At 42.7% G+C, this 24,215-nt stretch overlaps 1 protein-coding gene across 3 annotated transcripts in view; it reads right to left on the reverse strand.

The window, feature by feature from the left end:
* LOC110500799 (mucin-12) overlaps window positions 1–24,215 on the reverse strand; it is a 108,560-nt gene that overhangs the window by 83,956 nt on the left and 389 nt on the right. The gene's annotated exons all lie outside the window — the stretch shown is intronic.

The raw sequence follows: 24,215 nt of genomic DNA on the forward strand, positions 1-24,215 counted from the left end.
ACTACCCCATCACAGGGAAACGACAGGGACACCGTCCCACTACCCCTCCATCACAGGGAAACGACAGGCACACAGTCCCACTACCCCATCACAGGGAAACGACAGGCACACAGTCCCACTACCCCATCACAGGGAAACGACAGGGACACAGTCCCACTACCCCATCACAGGGAAACGACAGGCACACAGTCCCACTACCCCTCCATCACAGGGAAACGACAGGGACACAGTCCAACTACCCCATCACAAGGAAATGACAGAATGCTATGGCTGTTCCCCTACTGACACGTATCCTGGGGGTTGATAGAAGGAAGTCAGAATGCTATGGCTGTTCCCCTACTGACACGTATCCTGGGGGTTGATAGAAGGAAGTCAGAATGCTATGGCTGTTCCCCTACTGACACGTATCCTGAGGGTTGATAGAAGGGAATCAGAATGCAATGGCTGTTCCCCTACTGACACGTATCCTGGTAGAAGGAAAACACACCTGCCCAAACAGGTAAATAGCAGGATTCATTCATCACGATGGGCCTTGGGGCATCATTGAAGGAGAAGGTCTGAGGTAACCATGCGGCACTGAGACATAACACAGCCGACACAAATAGTGCTGTTAGTATGAGTGCTTGAACACAGCTATGGTCTTCAGTCTGCCTGACTGGCATTGATTGGCACTGTCCAGAGTGGCTGAGGGAGAGGACGGCTCGCTCCATTCTGTTGCACCTACAGTACTGTACTGCATGTTCCATCCTCGCCTGGGGTGGGCCTGTGTGTGTGTCTGTGTGGGTGTGTGTGTGTTGCGTTTTGAATTGCCACAGCGCTCCACCACACGCCACCTGACCCCGTTGTCCTGCTTGGTTGTTGCTAGACCACATAGAGCAGAGATCGTTCATTAGCCAATCAGGATCACAGATGAAAGGTTCAGAACACTTAGATGACCAATTAAATATTAGATTTTAGGCCCCTGTGGTTTCTTATTAATCAGTTATGTTATTCAATATCCAAACAGGCACACAGCTAATTATAAGGCAGTAAACAGTACGATATAACACTACGAACATAGGAGTCTTGATTTATAATGATTCCTAGATACTATTTCATTAGGATGAATCAGTGATTTATAATGACTCCTAGATACTATTTCATTAGGATGAATCAGTGATTTATAATGACTCCTAGATACTATTTCATTAGGATGAAGCAGTGATTTATAATGACTCCTAGATACTATTTCATTAGGATGAAGCAGTGATTTGGGCTCAGCAGTGGCAGTAATACGATACGATAGTGTGCCAATTGAAACATTGCCTTGGGTTTTATAATAGGAGGTTGGAGAGCCGTCCTATCAGCTGTGTTGTCAGACTCCCTGTGTGTGTTGGAACACAGCCTCAGTTTTTGTAACTCTAATGGGACACAGAGAGTTAGATAGTATCCCTCTATCAGATATTGTTCTCAGATATAAATCAGTATTTTGATTAAATTATTCTCCAGGGGACGAGTGGCAGGCTAACTCCGTGCCACAGAGGCTTTACACTAGACAACCCTGGGACAGCTGGACTGGGGTGGGGTGGGGTGGGGTGTGGGGGGAGGGGGGGGGTGTCCTGTGGGGGTTTTATTTATTTTGGGCTGTCATCTCTGTCCCATGTCAGACTTTCACAGGCTCTATGTCTCATACCAATGAACTCATTCACACACACACACACACACACACACACACACACACACACACACACACACACACACACACACACACACACAAACACCTGTGATTAGAGAACTTCTACTTTGAGCTCTCTCTATGTTGGAATGCACCACAGACTGAGTGAGTGGCATTTCCCTGTTTGATTGACAGTTCCCTCGTCACATGACATGGGAGTCGGGTTACGACTTCGGCTCCTTTGAGTCCCAGAGTTCTTAACTATCGTGCCGAAAACATAACCTAAACGATAAATTAACCATCAGGGAACACTGTAACCTATAGAGCTGACTGGTATGTAGACATGCTGAGTTGTAACCTATAGAGCTGACTGGTAGGTAGACATGCTGAGTTGTAACCTATAGAGCTGACTGGTAGGTAGACAATGCTGAGTTGTAACCTATAGAGCTGAGTTGTAACCTATAGAGCTGATTGGTAGGTAGACATGCTGAGTTGTAACCTATAGAGCTGAGTGGTATGTAGACATGCTGAGTTGTAACCTATAGAGCTGACTGGTAGGTAGACATGCTGAGTTGTAACCTATAGACCTGAGTTGTAACCTATAGAGCTGACTGGTAGGTAGACATGCTGAGTTGTAACCTATAGAGCTGACTGGTATGTAGACATGCTGAGTTGTAACCTATAGAGCTGAATTGTAACCTATAGAGCTGACTGGTATGTAGACATGCTGAGTTGTAACCTATAGAGCTGAGTTGTAACCTATAGAGCTGACTGGTATATAGACATGCTGAGTTGTAACATATAGAGCTGACTGGTATGTAGACATGCTGAGTTGTAACCTATGGAGCTGACTGGTAGGTAGACATGCTGAGTTGTAACCTATAGAGCTGACTGGTAGGTAGACATGCTGAGTTGTAACCTATAGAGCTGACTGGTATGTAGACATGCTGAGTTGTAACCTATAGAGCTGACTGGTAGGTAGACATGCTGAGTTGTAACCTATAGACCTGAGTTGTAACCTATAGAGCTGACTGGTAGGTAGACATGCTGAGTTGTAACCTATAGAGCTGACTGGTATGTAGACATGCTGAGTTGTAACCTATAGAGCTGACTGGTATGTAGACATGCTGAGTTGTAACCTATAGACCTGAGTTGTAACCTATAGAGCTGACTGGTAGGTAGACATGCTGAGTTGTAACCTATAGAGCTGACTGGTAGGTAGACATGCTGAGTTGTAACCTATAGAGCTGACTGGTAGGTAGACATGCTGAGTTGTAACCTATAGAGCTGACTGGTAGGTAGACATGCTTAGTTGTAACCTATAGAGCTGACTGGTAGGTAGACATGCTGAGTTGTAACCTATAGAGCTGACTGGTAGGTAGACATGCTGAGTTGTAACCTATAGAGCTGACTGGTATATAGACATGCTGAGTTGTAACCTATAGAGCTGACTGGTAGGTAGACATGCTGAGTTGTAACTTATAGAGCTGACTGGTAGGTAGACATGCTGAATTGTAACCTATAGAGCTGAGTTGTGACCTATAGAGCTGACTGGTAGGTAGACATGCTGAGTTGTAACCTATAGAGCTGACTGGTAGGTAGACATGCTGAGTTGTAACCTATAGAGCTGACTGGTATATAGACATGCTGAGTTGTGACCTATAGAGCTGACTGGTAGGTAGACATGCTGAGTTGTAACCTATAGAGCTGAGTTGTAACCTATAGAGCTGACTGGTATGTAGACATGCTGAGTTGTAACCTATAGAGCTGACTGGTAGGTAGACATGCTGAGTTGTAACCTATAGAGCTGACTGGTAGGTAGACATGCTGAGTTGTAACCTATAGAGCTGACTGGTAGGTAGACATGCTGAGTTGTAACCTATAGAACTGACTGGTATATAGACATGCTGAGTTGTAACCTATAGAGCTGACTGGTAGGTAGACATGCTGAGTTGTAACCTATAGAGCTGACTGGTAGGTAGACATGCTGAGTTGTAACCTATAGAGCTGACTGGTAGGTAGACATGCTGAGCTGTAACCTATAGAGCTGACTGGTAGGTAGACATGCTGAGTTGTAACCTATAGAGCTGACTGGTATGTAGACATGCTGAGTTGTAACCTATAGAGCTGAGTTGTAACCTATAGAGCTGACTGGTAGGTAGACATGCTGAGTTGTAACCTATAGAGCTGACTGGTATGTAGACATGCTGAGTTGTAACCTATAGAGCTGAGTTGTAACCTATAGAGCTGACTGGTAGGTAGACGTGCTGAGTTGTAACCTATAGAACTGACTGGTATATAGACATGCTGAGTTGTAACTTATAGAGCTGACTGGTCGGTAGACATGCTGAGTTGTAACCTATAGAGCTGACTGGTAGGTAGACATGCTGAGTTGTAACCTATAGAGCTGACTGGTAGGTAGACATGCTGAGTTGTAACCTATAGAGCTGACTGGTAGGTAGACATGCTGAGTTGTAACCTATAGAGCTGACTGGTATGTAGACATGCTGAGTTGTAACCTATAGAGCTGACTGGTAGGTAGACATGCTGAGTTGTAACCTATAGAGCTGACTGGTAGGTAGACATGCTGAGTTGTAACCTATAGAGCTGACTGGTAGGTAGACATGCTGAGTTGTAACCTATAGAGCTGACTGGTAGGTAGACATGCTGAGTTGTAACCTATAGAGCTGACTGGTAGGTAGACATGCTGAGTTGTAACCTATAGAGCTGACTGGTAGGTAGACATGCTGAGTTGTAACCTATAGAGCTGACTGGTAGGTAGACATGCTGAGTTGTAACCTATAGAGCTGACTGGTAGGTAGACATGCTGAGTTGTAACCTATAGAGCTGAGTTGTAACCTATAGAGCTGACTGGTATGTAGACATGCTGAGTTGTAACCTATAGAGCTGAGTTGTAACCTATAGAGCTGACTGGTATATAGACATGCTGAGTTGTAACATATAGAGCTGACTGGTATGTAGACATGCTGAGTTGTAACCTATGGAGCTGACTGGTAGGTAGACATGCTGAGTTGTAACCTATAGAGCTGACTGGTAGGTAGACATGCTGAGTTGTAACCTATAGAGCTGACTGGTATGTAGACATGCTGAGTTGTAACCTATAGAGCTGACTGGTAGGTAGACATGCTGAGTTGTAACCTATAGACCTGAGTTGTAACCTATAGAGCTGACTGGTAGGTAGACATGCTGAGTTGTAACCTATAGAGCTGACTGGTATGTAGACATGCTGAGTTGTAACCTATAGAGCTGACTGGTATGTAGACATGCTGAGTTGTAACCTATAGACCTGAGTTGTAACCTATAGAGCTGACTGGTAGGTAGACATGCTGAGTTGTAACCTATAGAGCTGACTGGTAGGTAGACATGCTGAGTTGTAACCTATAGAGCTGACTGGTAGGTAGACATGCTGAGTTGTAACCTATAGAGCTGACTGGTAGGTAGACATGCTTAGTTGTAACCTATAGAGCTGACTGGTAGGTAGACATGCTGAGTTGTAACCTATAGAGCTGACTGGTAGGTAGACATGCTGAGTTGTAACCTATAGAGCTGACTGGTAGGTAGACATGCTGAGTTGTAACCTATAGAGCTGACTGGTAGGTAGACATGCTGAGTTGTAACTTATAGAGCTGACTGGTAGGTAGACATGCTGAATTGTAACCTATAGAGCTGAGTTGTGACCTATAGAGCTGACTGGTAGGTAGACATGCTGAGTTGTAACCTATAGAGCTGACTGGTAGGTAGACATGCTGAGTTGTAACCTATAGAGCTGACTGGTATATAGACATGCTGAGTTGTGACCTATAGAGCTGACTGGTAGGTAGACATGCTGAGTTGTAACCTATAGAGCTGAGTTGTAACCTATAGAGCTGACTGGTATGTAGACATGCTGAGTTGTAACCTATAGAGCTGACTGGTAGGTAGACATGCTGAGTTGTAACCTATAGAGCTGACTGGTAGGTAGACATGCTGAGTTGTAACCTATAGAGCTGACTGGTAGGTAGACATGCTGAGTTGTAACCTATAGAACTGACTGGTATATAGACATGCTGAGTTGTAACCTATAGAGCTGACTGGTAGGTAGACATGCTGAGTTGTAACCTATAGAGCTGACTGGTAGGTAGACATGCTGAGTTGTAACCTATAGAGCTGACTGGTAGGTAGACATGCTGAGCTGTAACCTATAGAGCTGACTGGTAGGTAGACATGCTGAGTTGTAACCTATAGAGCTGACTGGTATGTAGACATGCTGAGTTGTAACCTATAGAGCTGAGTTGTAACCTATAGAGCTGACTGGTAGGTAGACATGCTGAGTTGTAACCTATAGAGCTGACTGGTATGTAGACATGCTGAGTTGTAACCTATAGAGCTGAGTTGTAACCTATAGAGCTGACTGGTAGGTAGACGTGCTGAGTTGTAACCTATAGAACTGACTGGTATATAGACATGCTGAGTTGTAACTTATAGAGCTGACTGGTCGGTAGACATGCTGAGTTGTAACCTATAGAGCTGACTGGTAGGTAGACATGCTGAGTTGTAACCTATAGAGCTGACTGGTAGGTAGACATGCTGAGTTGTAACCTATAGAGCTGACTGGTAGGTAGACATGCTGAGTTGTAACCTATAGAGCTGACTGGTATGTAGACATGCTGAGTTGTAACCTATAGAGCTGACTGGTAGGTAGACATGCTGAGTTGTAACCTATAGAGCTGACTGGTAGGTAGACATGCTGAGTTGTAACCTATAGAGCTGACTGGTAGGTAGACATGCTGAGTTGTAACCTATAGAGCTGACTGGTAGGTAGACATGCTGAGTTGTAACCTATAGAGCTGACTGGTAGGTAGACATGCTGAGTTGTAACCTATAGAGCTGACTGGTAGGTAGACATGCTGAGTTGTAACCTATAGAGCTGACTGGTAGGTAGACATGCTGAGTTGTAACCTATAGAGCTGAGTGGTAGGTAGACATGCTGAGTTGTAACCTATAGAGCTGAGTGGTAGGTAGACATGCTGAGTTGTAACCTATAGAGCTAAGTGGTAGGTAGACATGCTGAGTTGTAAGCTGTTCTGGTACGTACTGTAAAACTATACTGGACAAGCTGTTCCGGTACATTTTTGAAAGCTGTAAATCTAATGACCACGACAAGGTTTTCAATTGCCAATATTTTCCATGATTGGAATCAGGGCTGTCTGTCTTTGGTAGTAAACCTTCAGTTTCACACTGTTTAAAGGGTCCTATTGTAGCCATGAAGTGCTTTGAAAGGCTGGTCATGGCTCACATCAACAGCATCCTCCCAGACACCCTAGACCCACTCCAATTTGCATACCGCCCAAACAGATTCCACTCCACACTGCCCTTTCCCACCTGGACAAAAGGAACACCTATGTGAGAATGCTGTTCATTGACTACAGCTCAGCGTTCAACATCCTAGTTCCCTCAAAGCTCATCACTAAGCTAAGGACCCTGGGACTAAACACCTCCCTCTGCACCTGGATCCTGGACTTCCTGACGGGCTGCCCCCAGGTGGTGAGGGTAGGTAGCTGATCTGTCACGCTGATCCTCAACATGGGGCCCCCCAGGGGTGCTTGCTCAGTCCCCTCCTGTACTCCCTGTTCACTCATGACTGCACGGCCAGGCACGACTCCAACACCATCATTAAGTTTGCAAACGACGCAACAGTGTCACCAACAATGACGAGACAGCCTATAGGGAGGAGGTCAGAGACCTGGCCGGGTGGTGCCAGAATAACAACCTATCCCTCAACGTAACCAAGACTAAGGAGATGATTGTGGACTACAGGAAAAGGAGCACCGATCACGTCCCCATTCTCATCGACGGGGCTGTAGTGGAGAAGGTTGAGACCTTCAAGTTCCTTGGTGTCCACATCACCAACAAACTAACATGGTCCAAAAACACCAAGACAGTGGTGAAGAGGGCATGACAACACCTATTCCCCCTCAGCAGACTGAAAAGATTTGCAATGGGTCCCCAGATCCTCAAAAGGTTCTACATCTGAACCATCAAGAGCATCCTGACTAGTTGCATCACTGCCTGGTACGGCAACTGCTCTGCCTCTGACCGTAAGGTGCTACAGAGGGTAGTGTGTACGGCCCAGTACATCACTGGGGCAAAGCTGCCTGCCATCCAGGACCTATATACCAGGCGGTGTCAGAGGAAGGCCCTAAAAGTTGTCAAAGACCCCAGCCACCCCAGTCATAGACTGATCTCTCTACTACCGCATGTCAAGTGGTACCGGAGTGCCAAGTCTAGGACAAAAAGGCTTCTCAACAGTTTTCACCCCCAAGCCATAAGACTCCTGAACAGGTAACCAATGGTTACCCAGACTATTTGCATTGTGTGCCTCCCACCCCACCCTCCCCAACATCTCTTTTACGCTGCTGCTACTCTCTGTTTATCATATATGCATAGTCACTTTAACCATATCTACATGTACATACTACCTCAATCAGCCTGACTAACCAGTGTCTCTATATAACCTCTCTACTGTATATAACCTCTCTACTATATATAGCCTCTCTAATGTACAGTGCCTTGCGAAAGTATTCGGCCCCCTTGAAATTTGCGACCTTTTGCCACATTTCTGGCTTCAAACATAAAGATATAAAACTGTATTTTTTTGTGAAGAATCAACCACAAGTGGGACACAATCATGAAGTGGAACGACATTTATGGGATATTTCAAACTTTTTTAACAAATCAAAAACTGAAAAATTGGGCGTGCAAAATTTTTCAGCCCCTTTACTTTCAGTGCAGCAAACTCTCTCCAGAAGTTCAGTGAGGATCTCTGAATGATCCAATGTTGACCTAAATGACTAATGATGATAAATACAATCCACCTGTGTGTAATCAAGTCTCAAATGCACCTGCACTGTGATAGTCTCAGAGGTCCGTTAAAAGCGCAGAGAGCATCATGAAGAACAAGGAACACACCAGGCAGGTCCGAGATACTGTTGTGAAGAAGTTTAAAGCCGGATTTGGATACAAAAAGATTTCCCAAGATTTAAACATCCCAAGGAGCACTGTGCACGCGATAATATTGAAATGGAAGGAGTATCAGACCACTGCAAATCTACCAAGGCCTGGCCGTCCCTCTAAACTTTCAGCTCATACAAGGAGAAGACTGATCAGAGATGCAGCCAAGAGGCCCATGATCACTCTGGATGAACTGCAGAGATCTACAGCTGAGGTGGGAGACTCTGTTCACAGGACAACAATCAGTCGTATATTGCACAAATCTGGCCTTTATGGAAGAGTGGCAAGAAGAAAGCCATTTCTTAAAGATATCCATAAAAAGTGTTGTTTAAAGTTTGCCACAAGCCACCTGGGAGACACACCAAACATGTGGAAGAAGGTGCTCTGGTCAGATGAAATCAAAATTGAACTTTTTGGCAACAATGCAAAATGTTATGTTTGGCGTAAAAGCAACACAGCTGAACACACCATCCCCACTGTCAAACATGGTGGTGGCAGCATCATGGTTTGGGCCTGCTTTTCTTCAGCAGGGACAGGGAAGATGGTTAAAATTGATGGGAAGAGGGATGGAGCCAAATACAGGACCATTCTGGAAGAAAACCTGATGGAGTCTGCAAAAGACCTGAGACTGGGACGGAGATTTGTCTTCCAACAAGACAATGATCCAAAACATAAAGCAAAATCTACAATGGAATGGTTCAAAAATAAACATATCCAGGTGTTAGAATGGCCAAGTCAAAGTCCAGACCTGAATCCAATCGAGAATCTGTGGAAAGAACTGAAAACTGCTGTTCACAAATGCTCTCCATCCAACCTCACTGAGCTCGAGCTGTTTTGCAAGGAGGAATGGGAAAAAATGTCAGTCTCTCGATGTGCAAAACTGATAGAGACATACCCCAAGCGACTTACAGCTGTAATCGCAGCAAAAGGTGGCGCTACAAAGTATTAACTTAAGGGGGCTGAATAATTTTGCACGCCCAATTTTTCAGTTTTTGATTTGTTAAAAAAGTTTGAACTATCCAATAAATGTCGTTCCACTTCATGATTGTGTCCCACTTGTTGTTGATTCTTCACAAAAAAATACAGTTTTATATCTTTATGTTTGAAGCCTGAAATGTGGCAAAAGGTCACAAAGTTCAAGGGGGCCGAATACTTTCGCAAGGCACTGTATATAGCCTCTCTACTGTATATAGCCTCTACTGTATATAGCCTCTCTACTGTATATAACCTCTCTAATATATATAGCCTCTCTACTGTATATTACCTCTCTAATGTATATAGCCTCTCTACTGTATATACTTATTTGCAAATAAATTCATTAAAAATCCTACAATGTGATTTTCTGGATTTTTTCTCCTAATTTTGTCTGTCATAGTTGAAGTGTACCTATGATGAAAATGACAGGCCTCTCTCATCTTTTTAAGTGGGAGAACTTGCACAATTGGTGGCTGACTAAATACTTTTTTGCCCCACTGTAGTTGTGATCAGGACAGTAACTGCATGGTTTGGAAGTCCTTTTGGAATGATAGATCAGATTAGCACAGGGTTATCTGCAATCCATGCTGAGGGATTGGCAACACATGACGGCCAGACTTGTTAATCGATACCCAGCAGGGTAGGGGTGAGTGTTGACCACACTCACCTCTCTCTCTATCTGTCTCTCCTCTCTGCCTCTCTCTACCATCTCCCTCTGCCTCTCTCTTCCTCTCTCTCTCCTCTGCCTCTCTTCCTCTCTCCCTGCCTCTCTCTCTCTCTGCCTCTCTCTACCATCTCTCTCTGCCTCTCTCTCTGCCTCTCTCTCTTCTCCTCTCTCCTCTGCCTCTCTCTGCCTCTCTCTCCCGTCACCAATGTCTCTCACGTCTCTTGTCTCTCTCTCCTTCTCACCACCCTCTAACCCTCTCCTTTCTACACACACACTCTGATCTGTCAATCGTCACTTTTCAGGGTTGTGTTTCATAATTAGTCCGCCTGTCTGTGTGACATGTTATGGGAGCCGCTTATAGGCCTCTTGGGGCCGGTTAGCACCGAGTCCAATTAGGTTTTATGAAAACGTATGGTCCGTTAACTCCTGTCCAACACCACTGTCTGTGTAAAGACCCCTAGACGGCCCACTGTGTATACGATGTCCCACACCACTGTCTGTGTAAAGACCCCTAGACGGCCCACTATGTATATGATGTCTCACACCACTGTCTGTGTAAAGACCCCTAGACGGCCCACTGTGTATATGATGTCCCACACCACTGTCTGTAAGACCCCTAGACGGCCCACTGTGTATATGATGTCCCACACCACTGTCTGTAAGACCCCTAGACGGCCCACTGTGTATATGATGTCCCACACCACTGTCTGTAAGACCCCTAGACGGCCCACTGTGTATATAATGTCCCACACCACTGTCTGTAAGACCCCTAGACGGCCCACTGTGTATATGATGTGGGAAGACTATGACACCTCTCAGACAACCACACAGGAATCTGCTCTAAATTTGGTTGGTACAGAGGTTGGTGTAGGGGTATATGTAGGGGTTGTTTTAGAGGTTGGTATGAAGTGTGGTTTAGGGGTTGGTATAGGAGTATATGTAGTGGTTGGTGTAGTTATTTATTTTTATTTAACCTTTATTTAACTAGGCAAATCAGTTAAGAACAAATTCTTATTTTCAATGACGGCCTAGGAACAGTGGGTTAACTGCCTGTTCAGGGGCAGAACGACAGATTTGTACCTTGTCAGCTCGGGGGTTTGATCTTGCAACCTTTTGGTTACTAGTCCAACGCTCTAACCACTAGGCTACCCTACAGTGGGTGTGGTCAGTGTGATTTGGTGTCGGTTTCTCTGCCCAGCTACAGTGGGTGTGGTCAGTGTGATTTGGTATCGGTTTCTCTGCCCAGCTACAGTGGGTGTGGTCAGTGTGATTTGGTATCGGTTTCTCTGCCCAGCTACAGTGGGTGGGGTCAGTGTGATTTGGTATCGGTTTCTCTGCCCAGCTACAGTGGGTGTGATCAGTGTGATTTGGTATCGGTTTCTCTGCCCAGCTACAGTGGGTGTGGTCAGTGTGTTTTGGTGTCGGTTTCTCTGCCCAGCTACAGTGGGTGTGATCAGTGTGTTTTGGTGTCGGTTTCTCTGCCCAGCTACAGTGGGTGTGATCAGTGTGATTTGGTATTGGTTTCTCTGCCCAGCTACAGTGGGTGTGGTCAGTGTGTTTTGGTGTAGGGTTCTCTGCCCAGCTACAGTGGGTGTGGTCAGTGTGTTTTGGTGTAGGGTTCTCTGCCCAGCTACAGTGGGTGTGGTCAGTGTGATTTGGTGTTGGGTTCTCTGCCCAGCTACAGTGGGTGTGGTCAGTGTGATTTGGTGTCGGTTTCTCTGTCTGCTGAGGCGGTTTTCGACACCATGTGGAACATTTCAACTGCCCTCTGCTCAGCAAGGCAAACACCTTCTATTTTAGGACCACTCAAAACTGTGACCTCTCCCATTATCCCTCCAAACCCTTTCATTACCATAGTATCCATCCAAAATGCACTACAACTACAATGTTGATGTTTAGTTGGAGTCATGCAGTCGCATAGACAGAGACACACGCCTGTATGCACACCCACACAAACACACAATCAACAAAAATATATATCATTTGTAAGGGCAGGTGAACTGATCCTGGATTTGAACGCCCTAAAGGGGGGGAACTTGTTTCTAACCGAAGAGTATGTTCAACATAGAATGGGAACACACACACACACACACACACACACACACACACACACACACACACACACACACACACACACACACAGACACACACACACACACACACAGACACACACACACACACACACACACACACACACACACACACACACACACACACACACACGGGTTGAATAGGCTGACCCAGATAGCTTGTTCACGATTGGCTGAACTAAAGGAAGATAACGTGACCTGATTGGTTGGTGCTCAGAAAATAGTCTCCTCTGTATTTTAGAACCGGAGACAAAGCCCGAAAGACTTTATAAGAGACAGACTTTATAAGAGACGGACTTTATAAGAGGACTTTATAAGAGGAGGACTTTATAAGAGAAGGACTTTATAAGAGGACTTTATAAGAGGAGGACTTTATAAGAGACGGACTTTATAAGAGAAGGACTTTATAAGAGGACTTTATAAGAGACAGACTTTATAGGAGAAGGACTTTATAAGAGAAGGACTTTATAAGAGACGGACTTTATAAGAGGACTTTATAAGAGACGGACTTTATAGGAGAAGGACTTTATAAGAGACGGACTTTATAAGAGACGGACTTTATAAGAGACGGACTTTATAAGAGGACTTTATAAGAGGAGGACTTTATAAGAGACGGACTTTATAAGAGAAGGACTTTATAAGAGGACTTTATAAGAGAAGGACTTTATAAGAGAAGGACTTTATCAGTTCTTGATCTTTCGTCCTCTGACTCATAAACACACCGCCCTTTTGACACATCTTCCGGCACAGACAGAGATGGCCGCCTCGCTTCGCGTTCCCACAAGCATTTCGCTGCACTCGCATTAACATCTGCTAACCATGTGTATGTGACAAATACGATTTGATTTGACCTTAGCCAGCTGCCCAACCCAGAAAAGCTACCAAATGGACGGCACTAGTTTTCAAGCTAAAGAGTTATATGTAGGTAACAAACCTATTCAACTCAGTTAAACAAGTCCATATCATGTTGAGTTTCTGTCCCTTCGCGCTGTAATACATGGGGCTGTTTTGTTACGAGTTGTGATCCATTTCGACCACCATAAAATGCAGCTGACCTTTAAAGACAATGCAGATGTTTAGTTAGATGCGTGACCCAATAGCTGCATGGCTGCATTGTGTCTTGTCTCTGAGGGAATGTGTAGAACTGTAAAACATTCTATGGAACTCTGAGGAGCTGTGTAGAACTGTAAAACATTCTATGGAACTCTGAAGAGCTGTGTAGAACTGTAAAACATTCTATGGAACCTTGAGGAGCTGTGTAGAACTGTAAAACATTCTATGGAACTCTGAGGAGCTGTGTAGAACTGTAAAACATTCTATGGAACTCTGAGGAGCTGTGTAGAACTGTAAAACATTCTATGGAACTCTGAGGAGCTGTGTAGACCTGTAAAACATTCTATGGAACTCTGAGGAGCTGTGTAGAACTGTACAACATTCTATGGAACTCTGAAGAGCTGTGTAGAACTGTAAAACATTCTATGGAACTCTGAAGAGCTGTGTAGAACTGTAAAACATTCTATGGAACTCTGAGGAGCTGTGTAGAACTGTAAAACATTCTATGGAACTCTGAGGAGCTGTGTAGAACTGTAAAACATTCTATGGAACTCTGAGGAGCTGTGTAGAACTGTAAAACATTATATGGTACTCTGAAGAGCTGTGTAGAACTGTAAAACATTCTATGGAACTCTGAAGAGCTGTGTAGAACTGTAAAACATTCTATGGAACTCTGAAGAGCTGTGTAGAACTGTAAAACATTCTATGGAACTCTGAGGGAATGTGTAGAACTGTAAAACATTCTATGGAACTCTGAAGAGCTGTGTAGAACTGTAAAACATTATATGGAACTGTGAGGAGCTGTGTAGAACTGTACAACATTCTATGGAACTCTGAGGAGCTGTGTAGAACTGTAAAACATTCTATGGAACTCTGAGGAGCTGTGTAGAACTGTAAAACATTCTATGGAACTCTGAAGAGCTGTGTAGAACTGTAAAACATTCTATGGAACTCTGAAGAGCTGTGTAGAACTGTAAAACATTCTATGGAACTCTGAGGAGCTGTGTAGACCTGTAAAACATTCTATGGAACTCTGAGAAGCTGTGTAGAACTGTAAAACATTCTATGGTACTCTGATGAGCTGTGTAGAACTGTAAAACATTCTATGGAACTCTGAGGAGCTGTGTAGACCTGTAAAACATTAGATGGAACTCTGAGGAGCTGTGTAGAACTGTAAAACATTCTATGGTACTCTGAGGAGCTGTGTAGAACTGTAAAACATTCTATGGAACTCTGAGGAGCTGTGTAGACCTGTAAAACATTCTATGGAACTCTGAGGAGCTGTGTAGAACTGTAAAACATTCTATGGAACTCTGAGGAGCTGTGTAGAACTGTAAAACATTCTATGGAACTCTGAAGAGCTGTGTAGAACTGTAAAACATTCTATGGAACTCTGAGGGAATGTGTAGAACTGTAAAACATTCTATGGAACTCTGAAGAGCTGTGTAGAACTGTAAAACATTCCATGGAACTCTTCGTAGAGAACTCACAGTTGCACATTCTAAATTGGGCTAGCACCGACCTTAGCCCAGGGCTAGCTGGCCGTGCTCCAGAGCAAGGTCAGCGCCTTACTTTTCGGGGGTTAACCCCAGAAACACGGTGCCAAAACAGCCAGTATGAAAACCTTCAAAAACGCATAGAAGTTTTACTGTCCAATAACAAAAGCTGCACTTTCACTTAATTTACATACCCGTGTGACACCTGACACTCTTGTTTAGGCTACCCCAGAGATCAAAACGTTGTCTGAGTCAACAGGAGAGATGATCTCAAATTAGTTTTGTCTGAGTTTTGATTGACGAAAAGTAGCTAGCTAATGTCAGCTAACAGCTGCTCTCTCATGGAAGGATCAGCACAAAACTGAGCTGTTGCTATGGTTACTCACACACAGAGCAGGGCCAGCAGGGCCACAAGCAGCTAGCTTACGGAGGAAGTTACTGTATTTCTGATTTCGAGTTCGGGCAGGGCCTGAATGGTATGGCTAGAGCTTTGACTTAAATGTAATGCCCCTTCAGGTGACATTGGTCGCGTGCTGTGTTTGTCCATTAGCCCTAGACTAGGATACAGCAAGTGTGAATCATTAGCCCAGAGATAAAGCTTAGCCCAGGGTTAACAAATTGTATTTTTTACCTTTATTTAACTAGGCAAGTCAGTTAAAAACAAATTCTTATTTTCAATAATGGCCAATGAACAGTGGGTTGACTGCCTTGTTCAGGGGCAGAAGGACAGATTTTTACCTTGTCAGCTCAGGGATTTGATCTCTAGAAACCTCTCGGTTACTGGCCCAACGTTCTAACCACTAGGCTACCCTGCCGCCCCAGGCTTGTATGAATATGGGATAAGCTAGCCCAGGGTCAGTCCTATCCTGGGGCTATGAACAATGAGAAGTGAAAGGGCCTTATGCAGTCTTAGAGCCTTCTATGCAACTCTATGTAACTGCAGAGCATTCTATGCAACTCTATGTAACTGCAGAGCATTCTATGCAACTCTATGGAACTGCAGAGCATTCTATGGAACTAAATGCAACTCTATGGAACTGCAGAGCATTCTATGGAACTAAATGCAACTCTATGGAACTGCAGAGCATTCTATGGAACTAAATGCAACTCTATGGAACTGCAGAGCATTCTATGGAACTAAATGCAACTCTATGGAATGGCAGAGCATTCTATGGAACTAAATGCAACTCTATGGAACTGCAGAGCATTCTATGGAACTAAATGCAACTCTATGGAACTGCAGAGCATTCTATGGAACTAAATGCAACTCTATGGAACTGCAGAGCATTCTATGGAACTAAATGCAACTCCATGGAACTGCAGAGCATTCTATGGAACTAAATGCAACTCTATGGAACTGCAGAGCATTCTATGGAACTAAATGCAACTCTATGGAACTGCAGAGCATTCTATGGAACTAAATGCAACTCTATGGAACTGCAGAGCATTCTATGGAACTAAATGCAACTCTATGGGACTGCAGAGCATTCTATGGAACTAAATGCAACTCTATGGAACTGCAGAGCATTCTATGGAACTAAATGCAACTCTATGGAACTGCAGAGCATTCTATGGAACTAAATGCAACTCTATGGAACTGCAGAGCATTCTATGGAACTAAATGCAACCTTATGGAACTGCAGAGCATTCTATGGAACTAAATGCAACTCTATGGAACTGCAGAGCATTCTATGGAACTAAATGCAACTCTATGGAACTGCAGAGCATTTTATGGAACTAAATGCAACTCTATGGAATGGCAGAGCATTCTATGGAACTAAATGCAACTCTATGGAACTGCAGAGCATTTTATGGAACTAAATGCAACTCTATGGAACTGCAGAGCATTCTATGGAACTAAATGCAACTCTATGGAACTGCAGAGCATTCTATGGAACTAAATGCAACTCTATGGAACTGCAGAGCATTCTATGGAACTAAATGCAACTCTATGGAACTGCAGAGCATTCTATGGAACTAAATGCAACTCTATGGAACTGCAGAGCATTCTATGGAACTAAATGCAACTCTATGGAACTGCAGAGCATTATAAGGAACTAAATGCAACTCTATGGAACTGCAGAGCATTCTATGGAACTAAATGCAACTCTATGGAACTGCAGAGCATTCTATGGAACTAAATGCAACTCTATGGAACTGCAGAGCATTATAAGGAACTAAATGCAACTCTATGGAACTGCAGAGCATTCTATGGAACTAAATGCAACTCTATGGAACTGCAGAGCATTCTATGGAACTAAATGCAACTTTGGAAAACTAACAGGTGGAGCAGAGCAGGTCAGATGACAACTTGGAGGACAAAGCACTGTAAAACACTAGTGTGAACTTGAAGGGGCCTCGTAAATTGTGTCATTTTTAGAATGTACAACAAGGTCAGTCTCTGTTCTCAGCCACGGTCATTCTCTGTCTCTCTCTCTCTCTCTCTCTCTGTCTGTCTCTGTCTCTCTCTCTCTCCCTGTCTCTCTCTCTCTCTGTCTCTCTCTCTCTCTCTCTCTCGCTGTCTCTCTCGGTCCCTCTCTCTCTCTCTCCCTCGGTCCCTGTCTCTCTCTCTCTGTCTCTCTCTCTCTCTTTATCTATCTCTCTCTGTCTCTCTCTCTCTCTCTCTTTCTCTGTCTGTCTCTGTCTCTCTCGGTCCCTCTCTCTCTCTCTGTCTCCCTTTCTCTCTCTGTCTCTCTCTCTATCTCTCTCTCTGTCTCTCTCATTGAGTGGTGAAGTAGGTCTTGTCTTATAACAGCAACAGGATTGCTGGATCAGAGAGAGCCTTACTATAAACACATCTATATCCGATGATCCGTCTCATCCATGTCAGCATAGCCGCACTATGATTCACTAGCGCTGTTTCAACCTATTAGTTTATAGTTCTTTGTTCTACGTTCTGTGTGGTTCCATAGTTATATGCTCTTTGTGGTTCCATTGCTCTGTGTTTCATATTCTGCGGTGTCGTGGTTCCAGAGTTCCATGTTTCCTGTTCTGTGGTTCTATAATTCCATAATTCCATGTTCCATGTTTCCTGTTCTGTGGTTCTATAATTCCATAATTCCATGTTCCATGTTTCCTGTTCTGTGGTTCTATAATTCCATAATTCCATGTTCCATGTTTCCTGTTCTGTGGTTCTATAATTCCATAATTCCATGTTCCATGTTTCCTGTTCTGTGGTTCTATAATTCCATAATTCCATGTTCCATGTTTCCTGTTCTGTGGTTCTATAATTCCATGTTCCATGTTCCATGTTCCACATTCCACTATCACTTCAATAAGGCTTTTCTTTGTATTTACACAAACAAAGCAATTAGACTTATGCATTACAACACTTGTTGACAAAGCTTGAGAAGATGGAACAGTCACTAGATACAACAGCCGACCAGGTATGTTATGAATACAACTAAATTATCATTGTTAGAAAGCAAAATAAATCTCCAACTAAACAGACACACAGCCTGTTATGAAGAGTAGGTCATGTTGGTTTGTACTGTTTGTTGCTGCATTGTAAATCTGCTCTATTTTAACCTAGAGTCGATGTCCGCGCCCCCCCCCCCCCCCCCCCCCCGTTGGAAATCAAATTAGCATAATAACAAATTCTCCATTAAAAATCGGTCTGTTTCAAGCTGGAGATATCTGCGGTGGGAGAAGCTACAGAGCTGTTTGTCAAACCAGGAGATGAAAACGAAAGTGTCTGTAGCGTCCGGATGGTTTGGGCTACAAGATGTGACTCTCTTGAACAAGATGGTCTCCAATGGTGGTGTCATGGGACTCGTCTGATGGTAACCCAGACGGAAAATGAATGGAAGTGAATGGGACATTTCCATGTTAAATATATGAATGGATGTGAATGGGACATTTCCATGTTAAATATATGAATGGATGTGAATGGGACATTTCCATGTTAAATATATGAATGGATGTGAATGGGACATTTCCATGTTAAATAATGAATGGAAGTGAATGGGACATTTCCATGTTAAATATATGAATGGATGTGAATGGGACATTTCCATGTTAAATAATGAATGGAAGTGAATGGGACATTTCCATGTTAAATATATGAATGGATGTGAATGGGACATTTCCATGTTAAATAATGAATGGAAGTGAATGGGACATTTCCATGTTAAATATATGAATGGAAGTGAATGGGACATTTCCATGTTAAATAATGAATTGAAGTGAATGGGACATTTCCATGTTAAATAATGAATGGAAGTGAATGGGACATTTCCATGTTAAATAATGAATGGAAGTGAATGGGACATTTCCATGTTAAATAATGAATGGAAGTGAATGAGACATTTCCATGTTAAATATATGCTGATAATTCCATGGTAAAACAACATGTTTAAAGCTTCCTTATATCTCTCAGATTTAGGACAGACACTTCAAAACAAACTTCTTTTAGATTTATTTTTCTGGACTATCTGTTATTCAATAGATTTATTTGGGCTATTAACATTAACCTCTATGCGATCAGGGTCCCCCCGCGGGACGGTTGAGCTAACGTAGGCTAATGTGATTAGCGTGAGGTTGTAATTACCAAAAGCATTTCCGAGGACTTAGACATATCTGATACGGGCAGAAAGCTTAAATTCTTGTTTATCTAACTGCACTGTCCAATTTACAGTAGCTATTACTGTGAAATAATACCATGCTATTGTTTGAGGAGAGTGCACAGTTATGAACTTGAAAAGTTATTAATAAACCAATTAGGCACATTTGGGCAGTCTTGATACAACATTTTGAACAGAAATGCAATGGTTCATTGGATCAGTCTAAAACTTTGGACATACACTGCTGCCATCTATTGGCCAAAATCTTTACCAGATCTAATGTGTTATATTCTCCTACATTAATTTCACATTTCCACAAACAAGAATACGCATATCGTTGCTTCAGGTCCTGAACTACAGGAAGTTAGATTTGGGTATGTCATTACCTTACAGATGCCTAACAGACAAGATGTTGAGTGGTTGGTGCTCTAATGTAAGTGTGTACAACATGTTATTTATGTCCCTCCAACACTCATAAAAATGTATTTTAAACCCAAATACCTCATCCCCATATTGTTATTTATTTATCTTGCTCCTTTGCACCCCAGTATCTCTACTTGCACATTCATCTGCTGCACATCTATCACTCCTGTGTTTAATTGCCAAATTGTAATTATTTTGTCACTACGGCCGATTTATTGCCTGACCTCTATAATCTTACTACATTTGCACACTATATATATATATTTCTATTGTGTTATTGACTGTACGCTTGTTTATTCCATGTGTAACTCTGTGTTGTTGTTTGTGTCGCACTGCTTTGCTTTATCTTGGACAGGTCGCAATTGTAAATGAGAACTTGTTCTCAACTGACCTACCTGGTTAATTAAAGGTGAAATAAAAAAAAAAAAATACTTGTCCCTGTGTTTGTCTCTATTCTCCGTTGATCTCTGTTGCTTCTGTCACTGAAACTGAACTGAAAAGAGTCCTGTGTGTTAGTTGCTAGGTAACATTCAAACCGTAGATCTAAATTAAATAGATTCCAATTCTATTCATTCGAACATTCTGCCCACCCAAAACCACATAGCTGGAATTCCTAAAATCGTATTGCATCCCAAAGGCCTTTCCCCACGTCTGCAGTCTGAGCCTCTGGGTTTTCCCGACAGTAAATGTCACTGACACTACTCTAGAGCATACTGTTCTCTCAGCCTCTCTTTCCTAACTGTGCAAAGGACACACACGTCTGCCTATGTAGGGGCAGTGTTTCTCAAACGTATCAGGGACCAGCAAGCTACAATCCCTCTTGGGTCCGGGACCAGCAAGCTACAATCCCTCTTGTGTCAGGGACCAGCAAGCTACAATCCCTCTTGTGTCATCTCATATGTATATACTGTATACGGTATCCTTCACTATCTATTACATCAGGGACCAGCAAGCATCTCATATGTGTCTACTGTATACTGCATCCTTCACTGTCTATTCTTTAGTATCTATTACATCTTAGCCGCTCTGTCACTGCTCATCCATATAGTTTATATTCATATATTCTCATCCCATTCCTTTACTAGATTGTGTGTATTAGGTTTTGTTGTGGAATTTGTTAGATATGACCTGTTAGATATTACTGCCATGTCAGAACTAGAAGCATAAGCATTTCTCTACACTCGCAATAACATCTACTAACCATGTGGCCAATAACATCTGTTAACCATGTGACCAATAACATCTGCTAACCATGTGACCAATAACATCTGCTAACCATGTGACCAATAACATCTGCTAAAAATGTGACCAATAACATCTGCTTACCATGTGACCAATAACATCTGCTAACCATGTGACCAATAACATCTGCTAACCAGGTGACCAATAACATCTGTTAACCATGTGACCAATAACATCTGCTAACCATGTGACCAATAACATCTGCTAACCATGTGACCAATAACATCTGCTAAAAATGTGACCAATAACATCTGCTTACCATGTGACCAATAACATCTGCTAACCATGTGACCAATAACATCTACTAACCATGTGTATGTGACCAATAACATCTGCTAACCAGGTGACCAATAACATCTGCTAACCATGTGTATGTGACCAATAACATCTGCTAACCATGTGACAGATAACATCTGCTAGCCATGTGTATGTGACCAATAACATCTGCTAACCATGTGACCAATAACATCTGCTGACCAGGTGAATGTGACCAATAACATCTGCTAACCATGTGTATGTGACCAATAACATCTGCTAACCATGTGTATGTGACCAATAACATCTGCTAACCATGTGTATGTGACCAATAACATCTGCTAACCATGTAACCAATAACATCTGCTAATCATGTGGATGTAACCAATAACATCTGCTAACCATGTGTATGTGACCAATAACATCTGCTAACCATGTGAATGTGACCAATAACATCTGCTAACCATGTGTATGTGACCAATAACATTTGCTAACCATGTAACCAATAACATCTGCTAACCATGTGGATGTAACCAATAACATCTGCTAGCCATGTGTATGTGACCAATAACATCTGCTAACCATGTGACCAATAACATCTGCTAACCATGTAACCAACAACATCTGCTAATCATGTGACCAATTACATCTGCTAACCATGTGTATGTAACCAATAACATCTGCTAACCATGTGACCAATAACATCTGCTAGCCATGTGACCAATAACATCTGCTAACCATGTGACCAATAACATATACTAACCATGTGTATGTAACCAATAACATCTGCTAACCATGTGACCAATAACATCTGCTAGCCATTTGACCAATAACATCTGCTAACCATGTGACCAATAACATCTGCTAGCCATGTGACCAATAACATCTGCTAACCATGTGTATGTAACCAATAACATCTGCTAACCATGTGACCAATAACATCTGTTAACCATGTGACCAATAACATCTACTAACCATGTGACCAATAACATATACTAACCATGTGTATGTGACCAATAACATCTGCTAACCATGTGACCAATAACATCTGCTAGCCATGTGACCAATAACATCTGCTAACCATGTGTATGTAACCAATAACATCTGCTAGCCATGTGACCAATAACATCTGTTAACCATGTGACCAATAACATCTACTAACCATGTGACCAATAACATATACTAACCATGTGACCAATAACATATACTAACCATGTGACCAATAACATATACTAACCATGTGACCAATAACATATACTAACCATGTGACCAATAACATATACTAACCATGTGTATGTGACCAATAAAACAAGAGGGATCACATCAAATGTTCAGGGACCAGGAAGATACTGTCTTTGGGGACAAACTACATAGCACTGTAGAACTCAAACTACATAGCACTGTAGAACTCAAACTACATAGAACTGTAGAACTCAAACTACATAGAACTGTAGAACTCAAACTACATAGAACTGTAGAACTCAAACTACATAGAACTGTAGAACTCAAACTACATAGCACTGTAGAACTCAAACTACATAGCACTGTAGAACTCAAACTACATAGCACTGTAGAACTCAAACTAGAACTGACTTAATTAAATGTGTTTTCCTGCCCAGGGATCCCTCCCAGGTTAACCAGCGACCCAGGGACCCACGTTTGTTGGCCCAAAAAATATACAATGTCTTGTCTTATTATCCGGTGAATGACAATGGCAAGTAATGCACATTTTAAAATAAATAGATTTGGGTGACAGTTTCATTATTTTGATCTCCCCACAGTTCATGGGAAGAAGAAGTGTAAACTTTAGCATAGCCTGTTAGCTAGACAGGTATCTTGGCGTCCGAGAGGAAGTGTAAACTTTAGCGTAGCCTGTTAGCTAGACAGGTATCTTGTCGTCCGAGAGGAAGTATTGCTGTTGTAAAGCAGATTTTCTGCAATTCTACACATTTTTCCATGCAGCTGAGAGACAATTTAGCTTTTTTAAAGCACATTTCTTCCAATAAAAGCATTTAACCATGGTTAATGCTGTGTTTTTCTGCTCAAACATATCAAAATCAATGGGTATGTTTGAATACTGAATACCCGTTTGTATTTTACCTTATTAACCTCCCTGACCGTCTAGCTTTTATTTGATTATTAGTTTTCAAAGATGGTATTATTAAAAAAATATATACAGTTCAATATATTTTCTCCATGCTTTTATATGTCCCCAATATTACCACTTAGACGGCCCGCCTAAGAACTTTCTAAACAGAAAAAACCCTGTAATTTCCTCCATATTAAAGGGATAGTTGGAGATTTTGGCAATGAAGCCATTTATCTACTTCCTTAGCATGCAAACTGTTCCCTCGACTTCCAGTCATTGTGCTAACGCTAGATAGCATTGGCTTGTGAAACTACCTCGTGAAACTATCATATTGGACACAAGAGACATAAAAAAATTGTATCCACGATGATATTCTGTTGTAGCGATCGATATTCATGAAAAATACATATTTTTCACACAAAACAAAATGCGTTACCTGCTGTAACCCTTGTCCTCACAAGCCCCGACCCCCGACCCCCGACCCCCGACCCTAGTCCTCAGTTTGAAAACCGCATTTACCTCCCAGTTATTACACAAGCCCCGACCCCCGACCCTAGTCCTCAGTTTGAAAACCGCATTTACCTCCCAGTTATTACACAAGCCCCGACCCCCGACCCTAGTCCTCAGTTTGAAAACCGCATTTACCTCCCAGTTATTACACAAGCCCCGATCCCTGACCCCTGACCCCCGTCCTTCGT

This window comes from Oncorhynchus mykiss, chromosome 21, assembly GCF_013265735.2.
Source record: "Oncorhynchus mykiss isolate Arlee chromosome 21, USDA_OmykA_1.1, whole genome shotgun sequence".
Lineage (NCBI taxonomy): Eukaryota > Metazoa > Chordata > Actinopteri > Salmoniformes > Salmonidae > Oncorhynchus > Oncorhynchus mykiss.